The sequence below is a fragment of the Pantherophis guttatus genome, chromosome 14 (assembly GCF_059756535.1).
Source record: "Pantherophis guttatus breed Tessera chromosome 14, ASM5975653v1, whole genome shotgun sequence".
NCBI lineage: Eukaryota > Metazoa > Chordata > Lepidosauria > Squamata > Colubridae > Pantherophis > Pantherophis guttatus.
Window position 1 is genome coordinate 8429258 of NC_142076.1, and position 16324 is coordinate 8445581.

General features: G+C 41.5%; 1 protein-coding gene across 16 annotated transcripts in view; it reads right to left on the reverse strand.

Annotated features, from left to right (window-relative positions):
• Window positions 1-16324, reverse strand: part of RBFOX1 (RNA binding fox-1 homolog 1) — a 2479215-nt gene that overhangs the window by 1992263 nt on the left and 470628 nt on the right. The gene's annotated exons all lie outside the window — the stretch shown is intronic.

Genomic DNA, 16324 nt, shown 5'->3' on the forward strand with positions numbered 1-16324 from the left:
TCTCTGAGTTTCCAGAGCTCTGGCACATGTGCGCACATGCACACACATGCATTCCAGTTTGGGCACTTGGTGCCCAAAAGGTTTGCCATCACTGCTCTAATCTCAAGATTGTGGTCTTAGGGTAGAAAAATACTATGGCTCTCTCCGGTAAGAGCGTTAGATTTATCAAAGAGAGTATGAGCTAGAAAGAAATTCCCACTTCCCCCTCCCCCCCCTTTTTTTTTGGAAAAAAAAGCAATTTTATGAAGTCCTTGGGACTAATGCAGAGAAATCTCACCACAGCTTTCATCTCCGAGGTACCGCTGATACACAGTGGAGAAAATAACCAGAGAAAGCAAGGTAATAAAACTGAAACTGTGAAATACTAAATAAATTTATGTCTCAGCTTTGGTTAGTTCTGAATTGGCTACAAATAAGAATCTGAAGATGATTTAACACTGCCCTCAATGCATCACGGCCATGGCTTAAAGAAAAGTAAACACATCTGTTTTTTGATGGAATATCTAACAGGTGGGAAAGTCTCCAAATCTAAGATAAATACTTCAGCAACCACAAACATAAAGATGGTAGCCAAGCAAAAGGAGAAAAATACTTATCTAAGAACGGTTTTAAGTATGTACAGGGCCAACATTTCATTAAATAATTTATCATTGAAAGAAGACCCAGGAGATAAGGAGTAAAAGGCTTGGTATGAATCCCAGACATATCTTCCATGGTCTTTGAGAGATTTCTATATCATACCCAGGGGTGGGATTCAGCTGGTTCTGACCGGTTCGGGTGTACCGGTAGCTCCAATGATCAGCTGGAGTTCACTCCAATGATCAGTTCACTCCAATGATCAGATCGGCCTGCCCGCCTGCCCCTGCCCTATAACCTACCTATATTTCTTTGTTTGTTTGTCAACCATAAGTAGATGACAACCATCCTTTCCATAACCACAACTTATGAGTCAGTTGACATGTGGCGATCCAGGAGTTTTGTTGTGGTCTGCCAGCAGCCTGCGGAGCTGGCAGTGGAGTTAGACAGCGATGAAGCTGAAGAAGAACATGGGCCAGTCCTGGAAACTGGGGAAGGCCTGGATGAGGGCTCTGTGTCGGCGGCAGAGATGGGGCCAGGGCCATCGGGGAATGATGCATGGACTTCGGAGCCTCCAGAGGCTGATAGTAGAGAGGCAGAGGAACAGGAGGAGCCTGTTCCTAGTGCACGCATGAGAAGAGCTGCCAGAAGGCAGGAGCAGCTAAAGCAGAGGACGACTCGGGAGTAGGGCCAAGAGATGATTGGCCCCTCCCATAAGGCTTAAAAGAGCAACAGATCTTGGCCTCTTTGCCGGAAAACAACCATTGAGAGATTTGCTTCGTGTTTGGATGTATTTCTTTCTTGTCAGCGTCTTCTGTTCCTGAACTGTTGCCAAGAAATACTTTAGCAGTTTGCCTAATTATCCCAAGGTCAGAGATAAACTGAAGAATGGTGTTTTGAGGACTTTGCTTTCATTTAATTTGGAATATGCTGAGAATGAGTTAATTCTCAGCTGTTTTAATAAAATCTGTTTGCTTTTGGAACTGTTTTGCATTTAATATTAACTACGTGGGCCTGGGTCACAAACTGCAGTCTACCTGGACATAAGAGAGCTTCAGCAACATCCATGAACAGCATTCCAGGTTTTCGCGAGACCGCTCCAAATTGGATGTTCTTTCTATAAAGAAACCAAACTCATCCCTGTCAAACACAATAATGAGAGCGGGAATCTCAGAAAGCACTAATGTGTTGGCTGGATGTAACCTTTGCAAGCAGGTGAAATCAATTTATGGGTTAGATGCCAGTTATGGCTTATGAACAAATGTCAAGGATTCTCCAGAGCTTAATTTCACACTCCCCTCCCCCACCCCACAAATCTTGACTATTGACTTCACTTGTCAGCTTCCATTTGAGGGCGAGGATAGGTGGGAATGTGTGTTAAGCTCTTGCAGGAATATTTCTAACACACCACCCAAATCATCATCATCATCATCATGTTATTTGTCATATATTCATCAGTATTTTGAGCATTCATCAAGACATCACTTAGAAGACATTACATCTGCTTATTAACATGACAATAACTAGTCCATTGTTCAGTTTAGACAAACAGGAAATGCTGCTGGGAATTTAGATATATTTTACCTCGTATTTCTTCATAAATCTGGATCTACTGATGAACTTTGTAAATGGAATAAAATGTGTCAAAATGGATTCAATCTATCAATCAATTAATTCAATCAATTCAGTTTATTACAAACATAGACCAGAGACCAGAACAAATAAAAAAAAACACTCAGTAAATATACAATTAAAAATTCTAGAATAAAATAATAAATAATAGATAAAATCTATGATAAAATCCAGTCTGTCCTTTACATATTGTCTAACTATACTAAAATTACAAAAAAATGGTTTGTATGTCAGAAAGGAAGAAAAGCCAGCAAAAGCAAAAAAAAAAAAAAAAAAAAAAAATCAAGCCTGCAAAAGTTTTAAGTTTTCTATCAACAATCATATTCGGAGGGGGGTCACACAGGAAATTTGTTTGATTTTTTGGCGTAGAGTATTGTGCCAACCCAGCTATTTCGATTTATAAACTGGAATTTATGATGCAACATATTGTAAAACCTAACCAAGTGTGAATCATTCAGCAAAATGTAATTGAGCAAAGCCTAGGTTAGCATGATGTATACATCCAATGCTGAAATTTGGAGGTGTGTTAATTTTCTTCCAAGCTAGATTCAGGACAGAAATATTTGTGTTTATAAACCTCAGCCCAAAATAAAGATTGGTTTTGTAAGCCCCTCATTTCCATATTATTGGCTTCAAATAAAATCCAAGCCAAAGAGAGATTCTTGGTTTTGTTCCTTCTCTTCTTGTCCCTGTTTTCCATGTCCATTTCCTGGGTCCATACCTGCTACTGAAGGAACTGAGTGTCTTTCTCTGCTTTTAAGATAGTTACTACAGAATGAACAGCCATGTAGGAATTGCATGGAAAGAAAGAAAGAAAGAAAGAAAGAAAGAAAGAAAGAAAGAAAGAAAGGAAGGAAGGAAGGAAGGAAGGAAGGAAGGAAGGAAGGAAGGAAGGAAGGAAGGAAGGAAGGAAGGAAGAAAGAAAGAACAAATATTTTTCTTTCATCTGTTGCCAATCCCCAAATCACTGTGCCTAAAATTTACCTCTTCTGCCTTCACTGCTATTCTCATTTATCAGTGGCCCCAATAGCCAAGCACATACTTTTTTCCTTTTCATTAGGCAGCTCATATTAGTGGTCTGCAGGATTGAAAATTATAAATTTAGTGGTCCCTGAGGTCCAAAAGGTTGGTGACCCCTACTGTGGTCAACCTGGAAAACAAAGCAATAAGTCATTGAATAAACCAATCCAGGTTGAAATGACCTTACTTTGTTTAAGAGTTTATTAGATTTCTATACCGCCCTTCTCCCAAATGACTCAGGGCGGTGTACAGCCATATTGAAACACATAGATTTATAAAATTTAAAACCAATTAAAACTTTGGACACTTTACGAAAAGACCCAGGTCTCTGGGAAAGGTTCTACTGCTGGGAAAGATGGAAAGAAGAGGACAGCAGCAAGAGTTACAGTTACAGGGGTGACAAGTGCCCCATTGGGTGACTTCAGAGAACAGGTTAGTATAGGAGAAAAATAAGCAGACTGGGGGGGTGGAGTTAAGGCAGTCATTAGCCTAGAGTCTTCATGGTTCCCATAAATGGTCTAAATCCAACCCCTCTTGAATTCCATTACTCCTTAAAGGTAAAGGTTCCCCCTCGCACATATGTGCTAGTCGTTCCCGACTCTAGGGGGCGGTGCTCATCTCCTTTTCAAAGCATAAGAGCCAGTGCTGTCCGAAGACGTCTCTGTGGTCATATGGCCGGCAGGACTAAATGCCAAAGGCCCACAGAACACTATTATCTTTCCACCAAAGGTGGTCCCTATTTTTCTACTTGCATTTTTTAATGTGCTTTCGTACTGCTAGGTTGGCAGAAGCTGGGACAAGTAACGGGAGCTCACCCCATTATGTGGCACTCGGGATTTGAACTGCTGAACTGCCAGCCTTTCGATCGACATGCTCAGCGTCTCCATTGCTCCTTATCTGGAACCAATTTAGTATTGTATGCTAGTTGACTAGATTCTTGCCTGTAGGTTTCAGCAATAAATGTTCCAAGCTGGAACTTCTGTGTGACTTCACACCTGATGGTTAGGGATAGATCATCATGGATAGATCATTATAGAAAATCTATGTGGATGCCAGGAGTTGAAAACAACTTGATAGCACACAATCAGTCAGTCAATGAAAAGAAATTTAAAGGGAAAAAAAAAGAGGAATTGCTGGGACTGATATCCCATCGCTGCTACTGCCATTGCTCCGAGTAGTAACAATGATCCCATCCAGTGGTGGGTTTCAAAATTTTTTACTACCAGTTCTCTGGGCTTGCTTGGTGTGCATGGCTTGGTGCGTGTGGCAGGGGAAGGATACGGTAAAATCTCCATTCCCATCCCACTCCAGGGGAAGGATACTGTAAAATCTCCATTCCCATCCCACTCCAGGGGAAGGATACTGTAAAATCTCCATTCCCATCCCACTCCAGGGGAAGGATACTGCAAAATCCCCATTTCCTCCTGATCAGCTGGGATTTGGGAGGAATAAATGGAGGCAGGGCCAGTCAGAATTTTTACTACCGGTTCTCTGAACTACTCAAAATTTCCGCTACCAGTTCTCCAGAACTGGTCAGCACCTGCTGAAACCCACCTCTGATCCTATCACTTCTCACTCTTTGTTGACCTTCTGAAAGAAGATCATGATTTCAAAAAAAAAAAAAAAAGGGAGGGGGCACAACTTTTTAAGATGCCTACTTCCTTAGCTATCATCCTCGGGGAGATAGGACAGCTCTTTCCAAATACCTAAAGAGATTGAATTCAGCAGCCTAAATGAATCCTGCCATATGCCTGGAACTCATAAAGTCATAAAAGCCATAAAACGTAAGCAGTTCCAGGGATCACGACCTCACCCAAGTGAATTTAGGAATCACTTTTCCTTAATGATAGCACAGTCTTACTGCGCCTTACAAACTAATTTGCATGCCGTGTGTAATAACAGGAAAAAGAAGCAAATTAGTTTTCTTGTAAGGTAGTCTTCTAGCTGTTTTAGTAGAGACAATGTTCTTCTAAAGCCAAGGCTGGGAGATGAGGAATAAGATGGCAGAAACATCTTGGAAATGTGCCTAATTTTGAATGTAAGTGAGATAGTGCCTTCAATAAAGGTAATAAAGACGGGAATTTGAAAATCAAATAAATTGATTTGATTTTGATCATCATAATCATTTAACGATCCCATAATTCTTTGCGGGGTGGAGTCTGGGGAACTGAATGGAGCTAGCAGAACGTTTAATGGCCGGATGCTCTTCCTGTCGCCAATGAGGAGCTTTGTTCAGCAGAGGTATTCTCATTGTGCCCAGAGAAAGAAATATCTGCCTATACCTAGGATCGAACTCACAGCTTCCTGATTGTGAGGCGAGAGCTCCACCTCTAGGCCATCGCATCACTCTATTAATTTAACTTTGATAATGCAAATAAATAAAACAAATAAAAACAAATACAACAAATAAATCATCTACCCCAGTTCTATGACTATTTCACTTTTGGCCTCTCTCCATTGTTGTCACACCTTCACCAATCTGATCCCTTAGGGAAGTAAAACTCTCGACTCCCTTTGAAGTGAAAAGGCACTTTTACTAAGAGATGCTGATTGCAGGAGAGTCAAGGGGAACCTCAAATTCCCACATGCCAATACAGAACTAAAACCCCTGGTTTCTCCCAAGCCCTCCCCCCATGGTCCATCCATGTATAGCCAATCCAGCACCATCAAAATGTTATGGGAAACTCCGAGGTGTTTGGGCAATGGTGAAATCCATTTTTTTTTTACTACCAGTTTTGTGGGCGTGGCTTGGTGGGCATGGTGTGGCGTGGTGGGCATGGCAGGGGAAGGATACTGCAAAATCTCCATTCCCACCCCACTCTGGGGCCAGCCAGAGGTGGTATTTGCCAGTTCTCCAAACTACTCAAAACTTCCGCTACCGGTTCTCCAGAACCTGTCAGAACCTGTTGGATTTCACCCCTGTGTTTGGGCTGGTGAAATTCCACACTTAGAGTAAACAGCCTTGAAGATGCCAGCACCAGTACAAACTAGATTCCAAACCACTCCGTTCTTCCTCAAATGTCAATTCCCCCCCAATTTCACATCATAAAGGTATGAAGCAATCAATCAATCAATCAATCAGAATAGAGCTGGAAGGCACCTTGGAGGTCTTTTAGTCCAGCCCCCTGCTCAATCAGGAGATTCTATACCATCTCAGACTAGTGGACTGACCAGTCTCTTCTCAAAACCTCCTGTGATGTGTTCTTCTTAAAAACCTCCACCCACAATGTCTGAAAGGCCAGCCGTTCCACTGGTTAATTGTTCTCACTGCTAGGAAGTTTCTCCTTAATTCCAGGTTGCCTCCTTCCTTGATTAGTTTCCATCCATTGTTTCTTGTCCTGCCCTCTGGTGCTTTGGAAAATAAGTTGACCGCCTCTTCTCTGTAGGATCCCCTCAAATACTGGAACGCTGCTTTCATGTCACCCCTAGCCCTTCTTTTCTCTAGACTAGCCAAACTCAAATCCTGCAACCATTCTTCATAACTTTTAGTGTCCGGGCCTTTAATCATTGCCCGTTTATTCCTCCCTCCCTCCCTCTCCCTTTGTTGACAGAACGTCGGCGAGGCGCCAAGCCAAAGCTGGTGTTTCTGACAATTCAGGGATGGGCTTCAGATCCTTTAGCAATGGCTTCGCTGCCCTGTTGCTAGGTGGGCGTGACCATGGTAGGTGTGGCCTAGTCGGCCACCTGCATCACAGGGGGGGAGCGTTTTTCACCCTCCCCAGGCTTCAGAGGCTTTCCTCGAGCCTCTGGGAGGATGAAAACTGCTTCTCCCGGGGTCCAGAGGTCCTCCGGAAGCTGGAAACAGGCCCATTTCTGGATTTCTGGAACATCCATAGGCCCATTTTTTGCCCTCCCAGTCCCTCTGCGTGGCCCCTGCACTTACCTGGAATGATGAACGGGCCGCGTGGAGACCCCTGAAAGGGGTGGGGTGGACGTGGCCAGCCAGGTGTGGCATTTGGGGGTTCACTGAACCCTGGCGATCCTTGGCTAGAGGATCGCCTGAACCCTGCCGAACCCGCAGGAGTCCACCCGTGTAACAATTGTAATGTCATATGGAGAAACAGATGGGAGGGGAGTAGGGCAAATGGTAGCCCCATTCTTGCTTCTATGGGTTTTTCTTTTATACTTTCACTCTGGCTTGGGCAGTGGGGAACAAACAAAATTGAAGCCGTGATAACTTCCACATTTTCCTGGTTGTTACTAGGAATAGAATAGAATAACAGAGTTGGAAGGGACCTTGGAGGTCTTCTAGTCGAACCCCCTGCTTAGGCAGGAAACCCTACACCACTTCAGACAAATGGTTATCCAACAACTTCTTAAAAACTTCCAGTTACACACACACACACATACACAGAGAGAGAGAGAGACATAGAGACTTCCAGTGTTGGAGCATTCACAACTTCTGGAGGCAAGTTCTTCCATTGATTCATTGTTCTGACTGACATGAAATTTCTCCTTAGTTCTAAGTTGCTTCTCTCCTTGATGAGTTTCCATCCGTTGCTTCTTGTCCTGCCCTCAGGTGCTTTGAAGAATAGCTTGACTCCCTCTTCTTTGGGGCAGCCCCTGAGATATTGGAAGACTGTTATCATGTCACCCCTAGTCCTTCTTTTAATCAAACTAGACATAACCAGTTCCTGCAACCGTTCTTCATATGTTTTAGCCTCCAGTCCCCTAGGAGATCTAGAAGATGGTTATTCCCAGACCTCTTAACTGGGAGGACAATGACTAGATTGCTTGTCTCATGGGGACAGGATCAACATGCTTATGGATGAGGACACGACCATGGTGTCAGAGTATAATCAACTCTTTTTTAAAAAAAGTAATGAGAAAAATGGATTCGGACAACAGTATCACAATTGGCCTGATTTCCCAAATGATCCCGAATTATATCATTACGCGTGTTCTTCTCACACTTCTAATCCCGGTGTCAATTTTTCATTACATGCTGACTCTGGTTCAAAGTGATAAGTAATAGAGATCAGCTGCCTCATGCTAGATCTTTGTGCTTAAGTCTCGTAAAATGGAAATGGTCTGTTAATTCTCTTAATAAATTTAAAGATGGGATTTTGTTTTCCCCTCAGCAAAATCTGTCTTTGATTAGCTAACAAAGTGCCATGAAGACTTGCCAAGCTAACTCTGCTGAATGATGCTGAATCGGAGCCAGCAAGATGAAATGTCTCTCTTTAATTAGCTCAGAGTGGAATTTGAATTAAGGGTTTGGAGATAGTCTTTGATACGCGGAGGATTTAGGGTGTAAAATAGGGTGCAAAACCCGACTGGCTATTGTTGTGGCCCACCAGCAGCCAGCAGAGCTGGCAGCAGAGTTATACAGTGAGGAGGTTGGGGAGGAACTTGGGCCAGTCCTGGGGGCTGGGGAAGACTCAAACAAGGGCTCTGCGTCAGAGGCAGAGAGGCGGCCAAGGCCATCTAATAGTTATGTGCAGCCTCCGGAGTCTGACAGCAGCGAGGCAGAAGAACAGCGGGAGCCTGTTCCCAATGTGCACATGCGCAGAGCTGCCAGGAGACAGGAACAATTAAGGAAACAGGGTCGACTTGGGAGTAAGGCTTGGAGATGATTGGCCCCTCCCATAGACATAAAAGAGAAGTGAACGAGATGTGAGCTTTTGCAGGAAGCAATTAGTTCATCTGGCCGATTCAAGAGTTGAAAATTCTCTTTGTGACTCTGTGCCAAGTTTGGCCTTGCCCTGCATCTGGAAATTAGCTCTCTGGCAGCATTCCACGTGAGATTGGTGGGTGTTGATAACCTTCCTCTAAAAGACTGCTTATCAAGCCTTGCGGACTGTAAATGAAAGTAATTTACAGTCATATAAATAAAAGAGGTTTTGCAGAACTAAGATTGTGCTTTATACTTTCTAAGGAAGCCTAGGTCAGAACAGCTATATGAATCCTGCCTTTCTTCTTGTCCCATACTCTGAATGGGAACATTGAAAAATGGGAGAAAGGAAAACAGGCAACAAGTCCTAAAATGAGAGAGAGCTAGGAGGAATGGGGCATTGTTTCAAACTTGCTCAATTGATGCTTGATCTGGGATTGGAGAAACAGAGCAGGGCAATTGTCAATTTAGCTGAAAAATAATCCACTTTATATATGCATTAACTATCAAAAGGCAGCAACAATGGAGCCAACAAGGAACCAGTTTTGTGTATTGATTAAGACAGTGATTTAGGCATGAAAGCCAGCTGGGTGACTTTGGGCCAATCACTAGGAGACTGGGAGTTCTAATCCTGCCTTAGGCACGAAAGCCAGCTGGGTGACTTTGAGCCAATCAGTAGGAGACTGGGAGTTCTAGTCCTGCCTTAGGCACAAAAACCAGCTGGGTGACTTTGGGCCAATCGCTAGGAGACTGGGAATTCTAGTCCTGCCTTAGGCACGAAAGCCAGTTGGGTAACTTTGAGCCAATCACTAGGAGACTGGGAGTTCTAATCCTGCCTTAGGCACGAAAGCCAGTTGGGTGACTTTGAGCCAATCAGTAGGAAACTGGGACTTCTAGTCCTGCCTTAGGCACAAAAACCAGCTGGGTGACTTTGGACCAATCACTAGGAGACTGGGAATTCTAGTCCTGCCTTAGGCATGAAAGCCAGTTGGGTAACTTTGGGCCAATCACTAGGAGACTGGGAGTTCTAGTCCTGCCTTAGACATGAAAACTGGCTAGTGGGGTTAAACTCAGCCCAATTATTCTCCAAAGCACCAGAAGGCAGGACAAGAAATAATGTTTGGAAACTAACCAAAGAGAGAAGCAACCTGGAATTAAGGAGAAACTTCCTAACACTGAGAACAATTAACCAGTGGAACAGCTTGCCTCCAGAAATCGTGGGTGCTCCAGCACTGGAGGTTTTTAAGAAGAGACTGGACAGTCACTTATCTAAATTGGTATAGGTTCTCCTGCTTGAGCAGGGAGCTGGATTAGAATACCTCCCAGGTCTCTTCCAGCTCATTCATTCTAAGAATTTCACCAATCCATCTTACAGGGTTCTTGTTATAGGGAAACTGGGAGGGGGAAAGGCATATTATGTATGTTCCCCATCTCAAGTTACTATTGAAGTGATGTGGGATAAAAATCTAACGAATAAAAATAAATAAATAAATAAAGAATGACTCAGAGAGGCACACAAGGGAGATGCAAGCAAGGTCTCTTTACAAACTCAGTTAATATCATTTAATATGTCATCTACCTGAATGGTTTCTGTTCTGTCTTATAAGGACTAGGCCAAGGTGAATCAGCCTGGATTAGTTTTGAGCTGGAGATTTGAGATTCAAAGAGGATACAGTGTGATTTATATCTGAGCTGAGTTGGCAGGGTGATCTTCAAGGACAAACAGCCCTGATTCAAACCATTTCAAAGATTTCAACTTTTGATTTCAAAAAGAAAGGTGTATTTGTAGTTCTAATGGGAATGCTACCAAAATATCTGCAGCTGCTTCATTCTGGGGGATAACAGTTGGATGAAAAAAAGCAGGGATGGTAGAACCTTGAAAAGGACGTTTAAATTTCAGCTCCTTCTTGAAGGGTTTCACAAAAAGTATATATTTGAAAGTGTCTATTTTAAAGAAGAGATAGTTGGAGTGGGAGAAAGACAGCCTTATCAACGTCCAAATTATCCAGCAAACCGTTGATAGAAAGCCACTGTTGAACCAATGGCCAAAATCCCCAAATCAAGTTGAACTCAACTTCATGAGCAATCAATATGGTTTCTTAGCAACAATATAGAAATGGTTTCCCACTGCCATTTTCAGGTTTTGTTTTTTTTTGTTTTTTTTTTAAATTCCCAGTCTAGCCTGCAATTCTGATATTTTCTGCTAATCTCCCACTCCAATTACTAGCCAGACCTGATCTTGCTTAGTTTTTCCAATCAACCAAAGCTGGGTAGGTTTTGCCAGTGTGGTGGAGGAAAATTTGCTGCTCCAATAGAAATGTTGAAAAGGAGGAAGGGAAAAAACAATGGATGAATAATGAAGGGAGGCTGGAATGGAGTAATTGATTCTAAACTAGATAAAAAGAGCTTGGCAAAGTCTAGAATTAGATTACCACAGACTTTTTTTGATATGAAAGAAGATATGGAATTAAAAGATGTTTGGAGAATACATAATCCAAATGAATTGGACTATACTTTTTTTTCGGATAGACATAGATCTTTTTCTAGGATTGATTTTATCCTGTTGTCAAATGATCTACTTGTTAAGACAAAAAGAACAAAGATTTTTCCAAGAACTCTGACTGACCATAGCCCTGTATGGATAGAAATTGAGATGGATAAGGTTGAGAGACGTTCTTGGAGATTAAATGAGAACTTGTTTAGATATGAAAAAAATACAATAGAACTTAAAAAGCACTTGAAAGAATTTTTTGAAATAAATTTGAATAAAGGTACCCCAATTGAAATTGTTTGGGATGCAAGTAAAGCTTATATGAGAGGGGTACTCATCTACATGAACTCTAAACATAGACTGCTCCGACAAAAGAAAAGATCTGAGTTGGAAATGGAAATAAAGAATAAAGAACAGTTACTTATTAAAAATCCAACAGATGAAAGAATACGAAGTGCTATAAAACTTTTGAAAGACCAATTTCAAATGCTTATGGCGGAACAAGTTGCAACAAGTTTACAATATGCGAAGCATAATACATTTTGCAACGCTAACAAACCGGGCAGATGGTTGGCTTACACATTGAGGAAAAAACAAAGTATACGGACTATTGATAGTATTGATATTGGAGGGAAAGAAATCTTTCAACAAAAACTAATTAAAGAAGCTTTTGTGGATTATTATACTAAACTATATGCCAAAGAAGAGGTGCAGAATGGACTTAGAAAAATATTTAAAGGATAAGAGAGTTACAAAAATTACTGATCAACAAAAGGAAAGAATGAATTATCCTATAACAGAGGAGGAGATAACAGCAGCAATTAAACAGCTAAAAACAGCCAAAGCTCCTGGCACGGATGGTTTGACTGCAGTGTATTACAAAACTTTACAAGCTGAAATGGTGGGACAACTTAGAGATTTATTTTGCAATATTCAACAAGGGGGTAAAATACCCCCATCCTGGACAACTGCTTATATATCTTTGATACCAAAAGAACAAGTTGGTCCTAAAAAACCAGAGAACTACAGACCAATATCTCTTTTGAACACAGACTATAAAATTTATGCGAAGGTATTAGCCAACAGGTTGATGCCAGTAATCCAAAAGGTGATTCATGCGGACCAAGCGGGATTTATTGAGGGCAGATATATGAAGGACAATGTAAGGCAAGTAATAGACTTATTGGAATATCTTGATAAGAATAAACAGATTTCTGCAGTGCTGGTTTTTTTGGATGCGGAGAAGGCCTTTGATAGAGTGGATTGGAATTTTCTACTAAAGACTTTAAAAAAGATGGGCTTTGGGGACCAATTTATACAGGCGATCTCAGCAATTTATCAAGAGCAAAAAGCACAGATTATTATTAATGGAAGTTTGACGACAGAGTTTAAAATTGAAAAAGGAACAAGACAGGGATGTCCGTTGTCCCCACTTTTATTTATTTTAACATTGGAAGTCTTGCTAAATATAATACGGGACTCAAAAATTTTGAAAGGCATAATGATAAGGCAAGAGGATTATAGAATAAAGGCATTTGCAGATGATCTGGTGGTTACCCTATCACAACCAATGGAATCAATAATCTTGATGAACGACATTATACAAGACTATGGTAGAGTTTCAGGTTTTAGAGTGAACTCAAAAAAGACTAAAATGATAGTCAAAAATATGACACAAGATCGTAAACATGAGTTTGAAAGGAGGGCAGGTTTTGAAATTGTACCTAAGGTAAAATATCTTGGAGTTCAGGTTGCAGAATCAAACATGAAATTGTTTCAAAATAACTATGAGGTGTTGTGGCGAGAGGTTCAGAAAGACATGGAGACTTGGAAAAAGCTGCAACTGTCTTTACTTGGAAGAATAGCAGCAGTTAAGATGAACATTTTGCCAAGATTTCTGTTTTTGTTTCAAATGATTCCGGTGCTTAAAAGTGATAAACAACTGAAAGTTTGGCAAACTGGACTTAATAAGTTTGTCTGGAACGAGAAAAAGCCGAGAGTGAAATTGAAAATTATGCAAGATGTTCCAGAAAGAGGAGGCCTTAAACTTCCAAACCTACAGTTATATTATGATGCAGCAGCTTTAACCTTAACAAGTGATTGGTTTGGAAGTAAAAAGGCTGGAATATTGAATGCAGAAAGTTTTGATCTTGAATTTGGATGGCATGCTTACCTATTTTATGATGATAAAGTTGATAAAGTATTTAAAAGTCATATACTTAGAGACTCTTTGATGAGAGTTTGGAAGAAGCACCGACTCAAATGGGATTATAAAATACCGCTATGGCTGGATCTTGGTCATACCTTGTGGAATACAAATATAATGTCACTCGGGGGGTTTTTATACAAAGAGGTTCTTTTTACAGATGCGGGCAGATGGCAGTTGAAGACATTGCAGACACTGTTGGACGAAGGGATTAATTTAACCTGGTTACAATATAATCAATTACAATTGAGATGGAAAGAGGACCAAAAAACTGGTATTATGTTGCATGAGGAAGAATTGGTTAGACATATAAGAGAGAAAGGTCCAATGCATATTAAAAGGCTTTACAATGTTTTGCTAGAAAGGGATTCAGAAACGGAATTAGTTAAAGATTGTATGATTAAGTGGGCACAAAATTTTGAAGAACCAGTGATGTTGGAAACATGGGAAAAAATTTGGGTTCAGAATGTTAAATTTACACAGTCGCAGAATTTGAGGGAAAATTTTTATAAAATGTTTTATAGATGGCATCTAGATCCTAAAAAGTTGTCATGTATGTACCCTAATGTTCAGCCAAAATGTTGGAGATGTGAATGTTTGGATGCTACGTATTATCATGTTTGGTGGACCTGTAGGAAAGTTAAGGCTTTTTGGATAAAAATATGGTGGGTCATGCAGAATGTTTTGAAGAAAAAAATTCAATTTTCTCCACAATTGTTTTTATTGGGTATAGTTAAGGGTTTTACACGGGGTGAAATAAAATTAATATTGTATATGATAACAGCAGCAAGATTGTTGATAGGTAAATATTGGAAGAATGAAGCTTTGCCTACTATCGAGGAATGGACTTTGAAGATGGCCAGTTTTGCAGAGATGGCGAAGATTTCAGCATATTTAAAAGATTGCTCACAAGAGACTTATGAATGGGAATGGAAAAGGTGGATAGAATATGTTCAGAACAAATACCAAACTAGAAAGTACCAAATAGCTTTTATTTGAAAACAATGTATTAGAAATATTTTAATGTAAAGAGATAAAGAGGGAAAATTATATAGGGGGAGGGATGGGTTCAGGTATATATATCAGTATTATTAGTTATGAGTATATAATAGGGAAGTCTGGGGGGGAGGGTTAGGGAGGGCTAGGGAGGACGGGAAGTTTGGGGAGGGAGGTGGGGGGGTGAAAAAAAAGGGGTGAAAATGTAATTGTAAAACTTTTGCAATAAAAAAAAAAATAATGAAGGGAGGATATTCAGAAACGGTTCCTTAGCTCCGAGAAAATGGAAATCACACACACACACAAATCCACCTCGATTTCGCTCGGTATGAGATGGGACGAAGAAAAATTTGGACAGATTTTCATGATTCTGTTATTCTATTCTAAAATAATAGCGAGGCTTCTGGAACCCCTGCTGTGCCTACGTTGAAGGGCTGACAAAAATCTACTTTAACAAATAAGTGCTCGCATTTCCATTTGCAAGAACACGGCTTAAACTTGGCAAGATAGTTAATCGGCTGAAGGATGCTGGCCCAATGAGATTCAGTGCCACAGGAACAGGCATGCTGTAAAGCAGTGGTCCCCAACCTTTTTATTGCCGTGGCCCGCTGAGCGCGCGCAGGGGTGGAGGCACAGCCCAGGAGCTTTTGCGCACGGCCCATTGCGCACGGCCCAGGAGCCTTTGCGCTGCAGCGTTCATGTCCCCCGGCCGCTGCGCAGCCCGGTGCCAGGTACTCCATGGCCCGGCACCGGTCCGCGGACCGGGGGTTGGGGACCACTGCTGTAAAGGAGCAGGCTAGCATAAGGGGGGGGGAATGACATTTATCACCTCTTGAAATGTGTTTGGATATTACTAGCTTGGGTTGGTAGTTATGCTGTTGGTTTGAGCTCTGAGCTTGGCGATTTGGTTGCAAATTAGTCCGAATGTTGTTTGTTCGGATATTTCTGAGTCATGCTCTGATTATAACCCATCATCTCACAAGAAATCGGACCACGTCTCAGTAATACCCGCCAGCCATTCAAACCATTAAACAAGCCGAAACCAGACCATGACTCAGAAGCAACCAGGTAACAACTCTAATCCTAATTTCCATCTCACAGACGGTACTTAACTACAACCTGGCAACAACAGCCAGCCAATCAAACAGTCTGAAATTAGATCATGACTCAGAAATATCGGAACAAAAACATTCAGACTAATTTGCATCTCATACAAAGGGATTTAAAGACCTGCGTTCTGACAGACGAGCACAACTCAAAGCGCACTGACAATGTCTCCTCGAATGGTGACAAAACGTTTGCAACCAAATTGCCAAGCTCGGAGCTCAAACCGACAGCCTATTTATCAGCTTGCCATCTTCCACTATTAAAAAGTGCATGCTGGGTTCAGCACCAACCCAGCACCTATTCATTCTGACCCCAGTGATGTAGACTTTAAGAGTACGGTTTGACCCATATTCAATATTCAAAGCTGAACAACCCAATTGTGTTCTCAGAAGCTGCCCAGAAGTGTAACATACTAAAGAGCCCTAGTGGTACAGTGGTTAAAGTGCAGCATTGCAGGCAAATTCCACCCACAGCCTGGAGTTCGATCCTGACCAGCTCAAGGTTGACTCAGCCTTCCATCCTTCTGAGGTCAGTAAAATGAGGACCCAGATTGTTGGCGGACAATATGCAAATAATGCTGACATTGTAAACTGTTCAGAGAGTGCTGTAAAGCACTATGGGATGGTATATAAACCTAAATGCTATTGCTACTGCTGTTCCATACAAGAAAGCAAAGTTAAGC